This window comes from Bombina bombina, chromosome 1, assembly GCF_027579735.1.
Source record: "Bombina bombina isolate aBomBom1 chromosome 1, aBomBom1.pri, whole genome shotgun sequence".
Lineage (NCBI taxonomy): Eukaryota > Metazoa > Chordata > Amphibia > Anura > Bombinatoridae > Bombina > Bombina bombina.
The window spans coordinates 33,177,953-33,192,616 of record NC_069499.1 but is presented as its reverse complement, the minus strand read 5'-3'; the positions used below and the strand labels follow the sequence as shown (position 1 = coordinate 33,192,616).

Genomic DNA, 14,664 nt, shown 5'->3' with positions numbered 1-14,664 from the left:
ATTTATGTAAGAACTTACCTGATAAATTAATTTCTTTCATATTGGCAAGAGTCCATGAGACCCACCCTTTTTATGGTGGTTATGTTTTTTTTTTATTTTTATAAAACCACAATTATATTTCCAGTTCCTCTTTTTGTATGCTTTTTTACTCCTTTTGTTATCACCTCACTACTTGGCTATTCGTTAAACTGAGTTGTGGGTGTGGTGGGGGGTGTATTTATAGGCATTTTGAGGTTTGAGAAACTTTACCCCCTCCTGGTATTAATGTATATCCCATATGTCACTAGCTCATGGACTCTTGCCAATATGAAAGAAATTAATTTATCAGGTAAGTTCTTACATAAATTATGTTTTTTGAGATAATGCATACCCCTTAAATTAATTGCCCTTGTTTCGTCTGCCTGTGGGATAGTAGGGCAAAGCAAGATCATTTGAAAAAAGTGACATGGCCTTCAAAGGAACACATGACTGTTGGTGAAGTGAATATTATTAACAAGCTATTGGTTGACAGAGAAAAAAAATCATTCTCCCACCACTCCATATCAAGCTTAGGCAGATGAAGCAATTTGTTAAGGCCTTGGAGGGAGATAGCGATGACTTCAAATACGTTTTGTAAGGTTTTGAAAAACTAAAAGCAGGAAATTTTGATGGCCCCCAAATTCATAAACTCAACAATTCGAATTTCACAAAATTTACAAATGATGTTGATGCTTCTGTGTGGTGCAGTTGTGCCCTTAGTGGTCAAGAACTTCTTGGGTAACCACAATGCAGGCAATTATGAAGACTTGGTACCAGTGGCGTATTTAGGTTTTGTACTTCCCTAGGCTCTCAAAATTCTGCTTCTCCCCCTTCCCCACAAAGGTTTTTGGCCTTTTTTCCCCTTAATATTTTTTGGGTCAGTGTGTAAAATGTATTATTTTTATCTCATAACAATTCAAAAGAAAATAGGTTAGCAAAACACTTGCATCTCATACCATTTTCTCCCTGAGAGAAGGGAGAGAAAAGAAGGGGAGGGGAGAAAAATGAGGGAAAGGAAGGGAGGGAGAGAGAAGTGAAAAGTGCGGAGGGAGAGGAAAAAAGGGGGAGGTGAAGAAGGGACGGAAAGAAAGGCGTGAAAGAAGGGAGCAAGGGAGGGAGTTGAGAGAAAGAAGGGAAAGAAAGAAGGGAAGGGCGTGAGTTGAGGGAGAAAGGGAAAGATTGGAGGGAGGGAGTGAGTTGAGGGAGGGAGAAAGGGAAAGAAGGGAGAGAGGAAGGGAGGGAAAGAAGAACAAACTTTGAAACAATCACTGCCCTTTATATGCAACAACATACAGTAATTACCATCATTCAAGTAATAAAACTTTGTGTCCATTTACTATTTACTCCGTGGGTTCATGACTGCAGAGAAAGCAAGCTATTAGTAGCTAACATACATTAGTGCTGAGAGTTTATGATTAGAAATCACATGAATGCAGAGAAAGCTAGCTATTAGTATCTAACATTCATTAGCACTGAGAGTTTATGATTAGACATCACATGAATGCAGAGAAAGCTAATTATTAGTAACTAACATACATTAGCACTGAGAGTTTATGATTAGACATCACATGAATGCAGAGACAGCTATTAGTAGCTAACATACATTAGCGCTGAGAGTTTATGATTAGACATCACATGAATGCAGAGAAAGCTAGCTATTAGTATCTAACATACATTAGCGCTGAGAGTTTATGATTAGACATCACATGAATGCAGATACAGCTAGCTATTAGTATCTAACATACATTAGCACTGAGAGTTTATGATTAGACATCACATGAATGCAGAGACAGCTAGCTATTAGTAGCTAACATACATTAGCGCTGAGAGTTTATGATTAGACATCACATAAATGCAGAGAAAGCTAGCTATTAGTAGCTAACATACATTAGCACTGAGAGTTTATGACTAGACATTACATGAATGCAGAGACAGCTAGCTATTAGTAGCTAGCATACATTAGCGCTGAAAGTTTATGATTAGACATCACATGAATGCAGAGACAGCTAGCTATTAGTAGCTAACATACATTAGCACTGAGAGTTTATGATTAGACATCACATGAATGCAGATAAATCTAGCTATTAGTAGCTAACATACATTAGCGCTGAAAGTTTATGATTAGACATCACATGAATGCAGATAAATCTAGCTATTAGTAGCTAACATACATTAGCGCTGAGAGTTTATGATTAGACATCACATGAATGCAGAGAAAGCTAGCTATTAGTAGCTAACATACATTAGCGCTGAGAGTTTATGATTAGACATGACATGAATGCAGAGAAAGCTAGCTATTAGTAACTAACATACATTAGCGCTGAGAGTTTATGATTAGACATCACATGAATGCAGAGAAATCTAGCTATTAGTAGCTAACATACATTAGCACTGAGAGTTTATGATTAGACATCACATGAATGCAGAGAAAGCTATTTGTAGCTAACATACATTAGCGCTGAGAGTTTATGATTAGACATCACATGAATGCAGAGAGAGCTAGCTATTAGTAGCTAACATACATTAGTGCTGAGAGTTTATGATTAGACATCACATGAATGCAGAGAGAGCTAGCTATTATTAGCTAACATACATTAGCGCTGAGAGTTTATGATTAGACATCACATGAATGCAGAGAGAGCTAGCTATTAGTAGCTAACATACATTAGCGCTGAGAGTTTATGATTAGACATCACATGAATGCAGAGAGAGCTAGCTATTATTAGCTAACATACATTAGCGCCGAGAGTTTATGATTAGACATCACATGAATGCAGAGAGAGCTAGCTATTATTAGCTAACATACATTAGCGCTGAGAGTTTATGATTAAACATCACATGAATGCAGAGAAAGCTATTAGTAGCTAACATACATTAGCGCTGAGAGTTTATGATTAGACATCACAAGCTGATCTAAGCAATGCACAGACCCATCCAGTCTGTTAGTTACTCAGACCTGCAATAAGCACTGCGCTCGCAGACCCACCAAAGCAGACAAGGGGGGAGGCAGCATATCGGCACAAGGTCTTCTCCTCCAGCCTCACCTTATAAGCATATCCCCGGTTAAGTTTCTCACCAAGAACGCTTTCTCTGCAAAAATGCCGGTGGCTCTAAATGAAGCAAGGTTTAAAGGAGCACTGCCTGTGAAGAGCGACCTTAATCCGCGCATGTGTCTTGTCTTCTCTGCAAAAGCCTCACTTTATCGCTCACTGCACTGTGTGCCATCTTTTAGAGAGAGGATAGGGCAGATGTGCTGCCCCTCCCAAATCTGCTGCCCTAGTCACCGGCCTTGTTGGCCTAGGCCATAATACACCCCTGCTTGGTACTAATATGAGCATAAAGGCACAGTTTCTCAATAGCCACTTCGATTTCCAGATAATCTTGGTGATTTTAGTGAAGAACAAGAGGAGAGTTTCCATCAGGATATAAAGGTGATGGAGGAAAGATATCAATGCAGATGGGACAGATACGTGATGGCAGACACCTGCTGGAGCCTCCAATGGGGCCATCAATTATCTCTAAAATTAGAGCCAATCTAAAAAAAAATACCATATTCGGAATGAATATGTAAATGACTGCAAACAATTCGGGGACCTAAATTGTCTGACATTGATAGCAACATAAAAAGTAATCGTCTCCTTCTACTTTTAAAAAATAAAAATTGTGACAAGCTATCAACAAGGCAGACCCCGTAGCAATTAGTAAAAAATAGTTATCAAGTGCAGAAATGGAATGTGATCATGGCAGAGTAATTCTAGTTCTTTTTATTTGTTGTCTATTTGTAAAGCACCAGCAAGTTCAGTAGTGTAGGTGACATGATTATGGTTACACAGCAAAACGAAACAGCAGTAGCTTAAATATATACCAGTTTATTAAAGGGACACTTAAGTCAAAATTAAACATCATGATTCAGATAGAGCATGGCATTTTAATCAACTTTCACAATTTACTTCTATGATCTATTTGCGTTGTTCATTTGTTATCCTTTGTTGAAAAGCATACGTTGGTAGGCTCAGCAGCAGCAATGCACTACTGGGAGCTAACTGCTGATTGGTTGCTGCACATATATGCCTCTTGTTCTTGGCTCACTAGATATGTTCATCTAGCTCCCAGTTGTGCATTGCTGCTTTTTAGGCAAAAGATTCCAAGAGAATGAAGCAAATTTGATAATAGAAGTAAATTGGAAAGTTGGGAAAATGTGGTTTTCATATTCATTTAAACAATAAAGGTCAGGATTCTGTATACTGGCCAGCTTGACTAGTAATGCTCAATACAATTTCTAAGCCAGTAGCAGCATAAGTGCATAATCGCCAATCGCAGTCTAACTCCGTAGAGCGAGGAAGAGGGGAAAACTATTCACTAATTCACTAATTAAAAACCTTTGCTTTAAGCAATCATTTTCATCTGCATCAAAATTCTAATCTGGAAGATTCCTAATGGTTAAAAGTGCAAAATAATTGCTTTGTATTTAATCCCTTTAATGGGAAATAGTTGTCTTCTGTTCCTGAGCTAGCTAAAGACTTCTGGTGAGCCAATGATAAGAGGCATATGTGTGCAGCCACCAAACACCAGGTTGTGCCTAGTCACTTTGTTAATAGAAGTCATTTTAAAAATCTCTCAATATTGCATGTTCTATATGAACCGTAATTTTCAATATTGACTTTCATGTCCCTTTATAGGAACACTACAGTCAGAATTAAACATGTGATTCAGCTAGAGCAAACAATGTTACCCCCTTAAGGAAATGTGGTGTTAAGTACTTAAAGGGATACTAAACCCATTTTTTTTCTTTCATTAATCAGATATAGCATGCAATTTTAAGCAACTTTCTGATTTACACCTATTATACATTTGTATTCATTCTCTTGCTATCTTTATTTGAAAAAGCAGGAATGTAAGCTTGGGAGCCGGCTCATTTTTGGTTCAGACCTGGGTAGCCCCTGCTGATTAGTGGCTAAATGTAGCAAAACAATCAGCAAGTGCTACCCAGGTGCTAAACCAAAAATGGGCCGGCTCAAAACCTTAGATTTTTGCTTTTTCAAATAAAGATAGCAAGAGAATGAAGGAAATTTGATAAGAGGAGTAAATTAGAAAGTTGCTTAAAATTGCATGCTCTATCTGAATCATGAAAGAATTTTTTTTTGGTTTAGTGTCCCTTTAAGGACATGATCCGTACTGTGTACACCACTGATGTCCTGGGCTCTAACCAATGTGGTCTTGCCAACAGCAGTTAATTAAATAGTGCAGAAAAATCAGAATGGAGGCCACCCCATGTTAGCGACTGCAGGGACAGGGTTTCCCTGTGATCGTATGCCTGTCAGTGCTCAGATTAGGGGTGCCTCCATAAAAAATGACAGTTACTAAATCCATATTGGCCCCACACTTAGCCTCCCTATTCAACTCGCTAGAAAAAGAGCAAGGATTTCCTCCATCTATGTTATCGGCCCATATCTCTATTTTACCAAAACCGGGAAAAACAACAGATTGTCCTGAAAAGTTTAGACCTATTTCACTCCTTAATGTCGATATAATTTTTTTTTGGCAAAGATCCTAGCCACTAGGTTAAATAAATTCCTCCCCAAGTTAATAACGCCGGATCAGGTTGGTTTTGTGCCTGGCCAACACTATAAAGGCCTCCCTACTAGTGAGCTACGCGCAAAATAACCAAATACCAATGATTTTGGTGTCCACAGATGCAGAAAGGGCCTTTATCTTTTTGAAGGCTGTCCTGTCAAAGTTGAATTTTGGACAACATTTTATACACAAGGTTTTTTCTTTATATACAAACCCGACGGTGCAGGTGAAAACAAATAATATCTTATCAGAACCTTTTAAGATATCTAACGGGACTCGGCAGGGGTGCCCGTTATCCCCATTGCTTTTCGCACTTACTATAGAGGTATTCGCTCAACAGATCAGGGAAAACGCATTGATTACAGGGATCAAGGTGGGGTTATCAGGAACATAAATTGTCACTATATGCCGACGATGTCTTACCGACCTTGTCTCACCCACTTACATCGTTACCTGAAGCATTGCGGGAGTTTGAGGAATATGGCAATGTGTCAAATTTTCATCTTAATCAGAATAAATCTGAGATCCTGAACATAAATCTACCCCAAACAATACTATGTGAAATCTCCTTAGAATGCCCTTTGCAGATCAAGACACACTCTGTCACTTAAATACTTAGGAGTATACCTCACCCCCAATGTGGACTCCCTTTTTGAGGCTAACTATAAAAAGCTACTTGATACTCTCGTCTGCGATTTATCCTCATGGAAAAGTAAAGCCATCTCTTGGCTGGGGAGGATAGGAGTGGTTAAGATGAATATCCTTCCCCGAGTGCTGTATTATCTGCAGACTCTCCCGATTTCGCTACCTAAGCTCTATCTACAACGCTTACAGAGAAATATAGAGGAATTCATATGGAAGGGTACTAGACCGCGAATTGCGAAAAACACACTTTACTTACCTAAAGAGAAGGGGGGGCTAGGAATCCCTAATTTAATGACATATCAAAAAGCTATAAATCTCCAACACCAAATTGAGTGGTGCAGTAACTCTAAAAATAAAACTTGGGTCCAGTTAAGCAGAACAAATCTCCACACACAAAACCTGGGTTCTCTGAGCTGGATATCACCTAGGAACAGAACTGGGATTATACTCAAATACCCACTTTTACAGGAATTTTTTGCTTAGTGGGAATAATTTATTTAATTATAGTACATTTATTTTGTTTTATTTAAATTATATTTAACTTAGGGGGGTGTTAAGATTAGGGTTAGACTTAGGTTTAGGGGTTAATAACTTTATTATAGTAGCAGCGACGTTGGGGGCGGGAGATGAGGGGTTAATAATTGTAGGTAGGTTGCGACGATGTTAGGGAGAGCAGATTAGGGGTTAATTAAATTTATTATAGTGTTTGCGAGGCGGGAGTGCGGCGGTTTAGGGGTTAATACATTTATTATAGTGGCGGCGATGTCTGGTCAGCAGATTAGGGGTTAATAAGTGTAGGTAGGTGGCGGCGACGTTGGGGGGGAGAATAGGGGTTAATAAATTTAATATAGGTGGCGGCGATGTTAGGGACAGCAGATTAGGGGTTCTTAGCTATAATGTAGGTGGCCGCGGTGTCCGGTCGGAAGATTAGGGGTTAAACAATTTTATTATAGTGTTTGCGATGTGGGTGGGGGGGGGCTCGGTTTAGGGGTTAATAGGTAGTTTATGGGTGTTAGTGTACTTTGTAGCACTGTAGTTCAGAGCCATATGTTCCGGCGTTAGCCCATAAAAATCTTAACTACTGACTTTTAAATGCGGTCGAAGTCTTGACAGGAGAGGGTCTACCGCTCACTTCTTCCAAGACTCGTAATACCAGCGTTAGGCAAATCCCATTAAAATTATAGGATACGCAATTGACGTAAGGGGATTTGCAGTAGCCTTGAGTCGCGGAAGAAAAGTGAACGGTAGAGCCTCTACCTGTCAGACTCGTAATACCAGCGTTAGGTAAAAAGCAGCGTTGGGACCTCTCAACACTGCTTTTTAAGGCTAACGCAAAACTCGTAATCTCGCCGTTTACTTTTAAGCAGCTGTGTAGCATTAGATAGGGTTTATACCCAAATTTAAATTAAATATTGTTAAAAGTATATTGGATACAGCAATGGAATATAAAATTAAACAGATGTACAATACTTTAGAGGGACTACTCCCTAGTTTAAGTTAATTATCTTGTTAAATATACTGAAAGGAATTAAGACCTGGTCTGATGACCTATCCTAGCCAAGGACATTCTCAAGGTTAGGAGTAAAAATGGAAAGACTTTTATAATATGTCTACCAGGACTGGTCAGAGAGAAACTGTTTATGAGTTTTTGATTGTACAATGTCATTTTTTTTTCCTTGTTGTAATGTTATTTGAAATCTCAATAATAAAGCCTTTTGATAAAAAAAAACCCAAAAAAACCCGACAGTTACTGAGTATACAATCACTATGACAGCCATTAACAGTGATTGTGTTTTTTAAATGCAACCTAGATACCTCTCAGGCTCATTGGTCAATCACAAAAAAGTGGGCCATTGTCATGTGATCACCGTGAGAGCCAGTCACAGTTATCATATGTAAAGAAATAACAAGCCATTGACATCTCCTTCTGTCTCAGTGAACAAATATAGTAAAAAATAAGTATTAGATTTATGGTAACAAAGTATATTTATATTTTTTTTAACACATATTTTTTTTAATAGAGTTAATTTTTTTTTAATTTTTAACATTTTATTTTAGTAAAGTGTTTTTGTGTAGGGTTTTTTACCGCTACATTTTATTTTCTGCCCTTGGTAATAAATGGGTTAAATGTTAAGGGGTCTATTCATTAAGAAGTTAAATGGCAGGTAACACTATGCATTATGAAGGACCAAACCCAGTGAGTATCCCCTGCAAAAGAGCTAAGTTAGCCCTGCACAATGCATAGTTATTGCTGTGTATAATTATTATGTTAAACCAATAATTCTATCTTTGCAGTATTTTGCGTATGTTTGCTATAAAAACCCTAGGCATATGGGGTATTTCTAAAATGATGACAACGTAATGAATCAATTTGGAGGTATTTTCTCTAGCTACACTAGTTTTGTAGAAGTTTACTGCATTTTTCATATTTTGTTATAGTTGGCAGTTTTTGTAAAATAAAGGTAAAAGAAACAATTTGTAAAAAATGTAATACACCCCAGCAGGCAAAAATTGATTATTAGAAACACATTAAAAAATGTACAGTACAATGCCCCAATAATTATACATTATGTAATAGCCATGTGTATGGACACACAACAAATAAAATAACTTGGTTTCTGTGCCTTACCCTCATGGACAAACTGGAAACCTGTTCATTTATTATGTGCTTAGCAGATGGTTACGGGTGAAATGGTAAATGAAGACCAGTGATTTGTTATATCTAATTTTTTTTAATAATATGCTAGAGCTACCATGGCTGGTTCGATATAGTGTAAAATGAGTACAGAGAGTGCAGTGACACAAGACATGTATAGTCACTGGGTGAGCTATAGACATGAAGACAGGACAAAGCAGGGAAGAGAGTAGTAGTATAAAGGCATAAATATACACCCTGATACTTCATAAACTGTCTGTTAGCCATTAGAAAATGCATGGCTAGAACAGAAACATAGACCAATATAATATACTGTCACAGAAGAGGTGCAGTGGCTAGGACATCCTTACTTTCTATAGGAGCCAGCTCTCTACTAACTGGTATTTCCAGGTTCAGTTCCTTTTTAGAGACCTGAGTGAAGTCTGCCCTGTGAGTGACACCATGATATTTTCCCTCACGCTGGATAATTTTACAGCATCGGGTGCATAGTTCTGTCTAACACACCGTTGCATTTTTCTCAGGCATTCTCTTTTTCTGCCCGTTTCTATTTTATATATACATTTATAATGTTTTTTACTTTGTGTTCCTCTTCATCACTGTAGGCCTGGTCCTGGTTCCATATTCCCTCATATTTATATTTTTTAAGCATTCCTGATTGGTCAATGCATTAACCAACGAGAGGTTAGCCACCTTTTCTTTCATGTAATTAGCAAGAGTCCATGAGCTAGTGACGTATGGGATATACATTCCTACCAGGAGGGGCAAAGTTTCCCAAACCTCAAAATGCCTATAAATACACCCCTCACCACACCCACAATTCAGTTTTACAAACTTTGCCTCCTATGGAGGTGGTGAAGTAAGTTTGTGCTAGATTCTACGTTGATATGTGCTCCGCAGCAGGTTGGAGCCCGGTTTTCCTCTCAGCGTGCAGTGAATGTCAGAGGGATGTGAGGAGAGTATTGCCTATTTGAATGCAGTGATCTCCTTCTACGGGGTCTATTTCATAGGTTCTCTGTTATCGGTCGTAGAGATTCATCTCTTACCTCCCTTTTCAGATCGACGATATACTCTTATATATACCATTACCTCTGCTGATTTTCGTTTCAGTACTGGTTTGGCTTTCTACAAACATGTAGATGAGTGTCCTGGGGTAAGTAAATCTTATTTTCTGTGACACTCTAAGCTATGGTTGGGCACTTTGTTTATAAAGTTCTAAATATATGTATTCAAACATTTATTTGCCTTGACTCAGAATGTTCAACATTCCTTATTTTCAGACAGTCAGTTTCATATTTGGGATAATGCATTTGAATTAATAATTTTTTCTTACCTTCAAAAATTTGACTCTTTTTTTCCCTGTGGGCTGTTAGGCTCGCGGGGGCTGAAAATGCTTCATTTTATTGCGTCATTCTTGGCGCGGACTTTTTTGGCGCAAAAAATCTTTTCCGTTTCCGGCGTCATACGTGTCGCCGGAAGTTGCGTCATTTTTTGACGTTATTTTGCGCCAAAAATGTCGGCGTTCCGGAAGTGGCGTCATTTTTGGCGCCAAAAGCATTTAGGCGCCAAATAATGTGGGCGTCTTATTTGGCGCTAAAAAAATATGGGCGTCGCTTTTGTCTCCACATTATTTAAGTCTCATTTTTCATTGCTTCTGGTTGCTAGAAGCTTGTTCTTTGGCATTTTTTCCCATTCCTGAAACTGTCATTTAAGGAATTTGATCAATTTTGCTTTATATGTTGTTTTTTCTCTTACATATTGCAAGATGTCTCACGTTGCATCTGAGTCAGAAGATACTTCAGGAAAATCGTTGTCTAGTGCTGGACCTACCAAAGCTAAGTGTATCTGCTGTAAACTTTTGGTAGCTATTCCTCCGGCTGTTGTTTGTATTAATTGTCATGACAAACTTGTTAATGCAGATAATATTTCCTTTAGTAAAGTACCATTGCCTGTTACAGTTCCTTCAACATCTAAGGTGCAAAATGTTCCTGATAACATAAGAGATTTTGTTTCTGAATCCATCAAGAAGGCTATGTCTGTTATTTCTCCTTCTAGTAAACATAAAAAATCTTTTAAAACTTCTCTCCCTACAGATGAATTTTTAAATGAACATCATCATTCTGATTCTGATGATTCTTCTGGTTCAGAGGATTCTGTCTCAGAGATTGATGCTGATAAATCTTCATATTTATTTAAAATGGAATTTATTCGTTCTTTACTTAAAGAAGTACTAATTGCTTTAGAAATAGAGGATTCTGGTCCTCTTGATACTAATTCTAAACGTTTAGATAAGATATTTAAATCTCCTGTGGTTATTCCAGAAGTTTTTCCTGTTCCTAATGCTATTTCTGAAGTAATTTCCAAAGAATGGGATAAATTGGGTAATTCATTTACTCCTTCTAAACGTTTTAAGCAATTATATCCTGTGCCGTCTGACAGATTAGAATTTTGGGACAAAATCCCTAGAGTTGATGGGGCTATTTCTACCCTTGCTAAACGTACTACTATTCCTACGTCAGATGGTACTTCGTTTAAGGATCCTTTAGATAGGAAAATTGAATCCTTTCTAAGAAAAGCTTATCTGTGTTCAGGTAATCTTCTTAGACCTGCTATATCATTGGCTGATGTTGCTGCAGCTTCAACTTTTTGGTTGGAAACTTTAGCGCAACAAGTAACAGATCATGATTCTCATAATATTATTATTCTTCTTCAGCATGCTAATAATTTTATCTGTGATGCCATTTTTGATATTATTAGAGTTGATGTCAGGTTTATGTCTCTAGCTATTTTAGCTAGAAGAGCTTTATGGCTTAAGACTTGGAATGCTGATATGGCTTCTAAATCAACTCTACTTTCCATTTCTTTCCAGGGTAACAAATTATTTGATTCTCAGTTGGATTCTATTATCTCAACTGTTACTGGTGGGAAAGGAACTTTTTTACCACAGGATAACAAATCTAAGGGTAAAAACAGGGCTAATAATCGTTTTCGTTCCTTTCGTTTCAACAAAGAACAAAAGCCTGATCCTTCATCCTCAGGAGCAGTTTCAGTTTGGAAACCATCTCCAGTCTGGAATAAATCCAAGCCTGCTAGAAAGGCAAAGCCTGCTTCTAAGTCCACATGAAGGTGCGGCCCTCATTCCAGCTCAGCTGGTAGGGGGCAGGTTACGTTTTTTCAAAGAAATTTGGTTCAATTCTGTTCACAATCTTTGGATTCAGAACATTGTTTCAGAAGGGTACAGAATTGGTTTCAAGATGAGACCTCCTGCAAAGAGATTTTTTCTTTCCCGTGTCCCAGTAAATCCAGTGAAAGCTTGAGCATTTCTGAATTGTGTTTCAGATCTAGAGTTGGCTGGAGTAATTATGCCAGTTCCAGTTCCGGAACAGGGGATGGGGTTTTATTCAAATCTCTTCATTGTACCAAAGAAGGAGAATTCCTTCAGACCAGTTCTGGATCTAAAAATATTGAATCGTTATGTAAGGATACCAACATTCAAAATGGTAACTGTAAGGACTATCTTGCCTTTTGTTCAGCAAGGGCATTATATGTCCTCAATAGATTTACAGGATGCATATCTGCATATTCCGATTCATCCAGATCATTATCAGTTCCTGAGATTCTCTTTTCTGGACAAGCATTACCAGTTTGTGGCTCTGCCGTTTGGCCTAGCTACAGCTCCAAGAATTTTTACAAAGGTTCTCGGTGCCCTTCTGTCTGTAATCAGAGAACAGGGTATTGTGGTATTTCCTTATTTGGACGATATCTTGGTACTTGCTCAGTCTTTACATTTAGCAGAATCTCATACGAATCGACTTGTGTTGTTTCTTCAAGATCATGGTTGGAGGATCAATTTACCAAAAAGTTAATTGATTCCTCAGACAAGGGTGACCTTTCTGGGTTTCCAGATAGATTCAGTGTCCATGACTCTGTCTTTAACAGACAAGAGACGTCTAAAATTGATTTCAGCTTGTCGAAACCTTCAGTCACAATCATTCCCTTCGGTAGCCTTATGCATGGAAATTCTAGGTCTTATGACTGCTGCATCGGACGCGATCCCCTTTGCTCGTTTTCACATGCGACCTCTTCAGCTCTGTATGCTGAATCAATGGTGCAAGGATTACACAAAGATATCTCAAATAATATCTTTAAAACCGATTGTACGACACTCTCTAACGTGGTGGACAGATCACCATCGTTTAATTCAGGGGGCTTCTTTTGTGCTTCCGACCTGGACTGTAATTTCAACAGATGCAAGTCTCACGGGTTGGGGAGCTGTGTGGGGATCTCTGACGGCACAAGGAGTTTGGGAATCTCAGGAGGTGAGATTACCGATCAATATTTTGGAACTTCGTGCAATTTTCAGAGCTCTTCAGTTTTGGCCTCTTCTGAAGAGAGAATCGTTCATTTGTTTTCAGACAGACAATGTCACAACTGTGGCATACATCAATCATCAAGGAGGGACTCACAGTCCTCTGGCTATGAAAGAAGTATCTCGAATTCTGGTTTGGGCGGAATCCAGCTCCTGTCTAATCTCTGCGGTTCATATCCCAGGTATAGACAATTGGGAAGCGGATTATCTCAGTCGCCAAACGTTGCATCCGGGCGAATGGTCTCTTCACCCAGAGGTATTTCTTCAGATTGTTCAAATGTGGGAACTTCCAGAAATAGATCTGATGGCGTCTCATCTAAACAAGAAACTTCCCAGGTATCTGTCCAGATCCCGGGATCCTCAGGCGGAGGCAGTGGATGCATTATCACTTCCTTGGAAGTATCATCCTGCCTATATCTTTCCACCTCTAGTTCTTCTTCCAAGAGTAATCTCCAAGATTCTGAAGGAATGCTTGTTTGTTCTGCTGGTAGCTCCGGCATGGCCTCACAGGTTTTGGTATGCGGATCTGGTCCGGATGGCCTCTTGCCAACCGTGGACTCTTCCGTTAAGACCAGACCTTCTGTCGCAAGGTCCTTTTTTCCATCAGGATCCGAAATCCTTAAATTTAAAGGTATGGAGATTGAACGCTTGATTCTTGGTCAAAGAGGTTTCTCTGACTCTGTGATTAATACTATGTTACAGGCGCGTAAATCTGTATCTAGAGAGATATATTATAGAGTCTGGAAGACTTATATTTCTTGGTGTCTTTCTCATCATTTTTCTTGGCATTCTTTTAGAATACCGAGAATTTTACAGTTTCTTCAGGATGGTTTAGATAAGGGTTTGTCCGCAAGTTCCTTGAAAGGTCAAATCTCTGCTCTTTCTGTTCTTTTTCACAGAAAGATTGCTATTCTTCCTGATATTCATTGTTTTGTACAAGCTTTGGTTCGTATAAAACCTGTCATTAAGTCAATTTCTCCTCCTTGGAGTTTGAATTTGGTTCTGGGGGCTCTTCAAGCTCCTCCGTTTGAACCTATGCATTCATTGTACATTAAATTACTTTCTTGTAAAGTTTTGTTCCTTTTGGCAATCTCTTCTGCCAGAAGAGTTTCTGAATTATCTGCTCTTTCTTGTGAGTCTCCTTTTCTGATTTTTCATCAGGATAAGGCGGTGTTGCGAACTTCTTTTGATTTTTTACCTAAAGTTGTGAATTCCAACAACATTAGTAGAGAAATTGTGGTTCCTTCATTATGTCCTAATCCTAAGAATTCTAAGGAGAAATCGTTGCATTCTTTGGATGTTGTTAGAGCTTTGAAATATTATGTTGAAGCTACTAAGTCTTTCCGTAAGACTTCTAGTCTATTTGTTATCTTTTCCGGTTCTAGAAAAGGCCAGAAAGCTTCTG

At 38.5% G+C, this 14,664-nt stretch overlaps 1 protein-coding gene across 1 annotated transcript in view; it reads left to right on the top strand.

Annotated features, from left to right (window-relative positions):
• Positions 1–14,664, top strand: part of MNAT1 (MNAT1 component of CDK activating kinase) — a 229,824-nt gene that overhangs the window by 128,160 nt on the left and 87,000 nt on the right. The window lies entirely within an intron of this gene.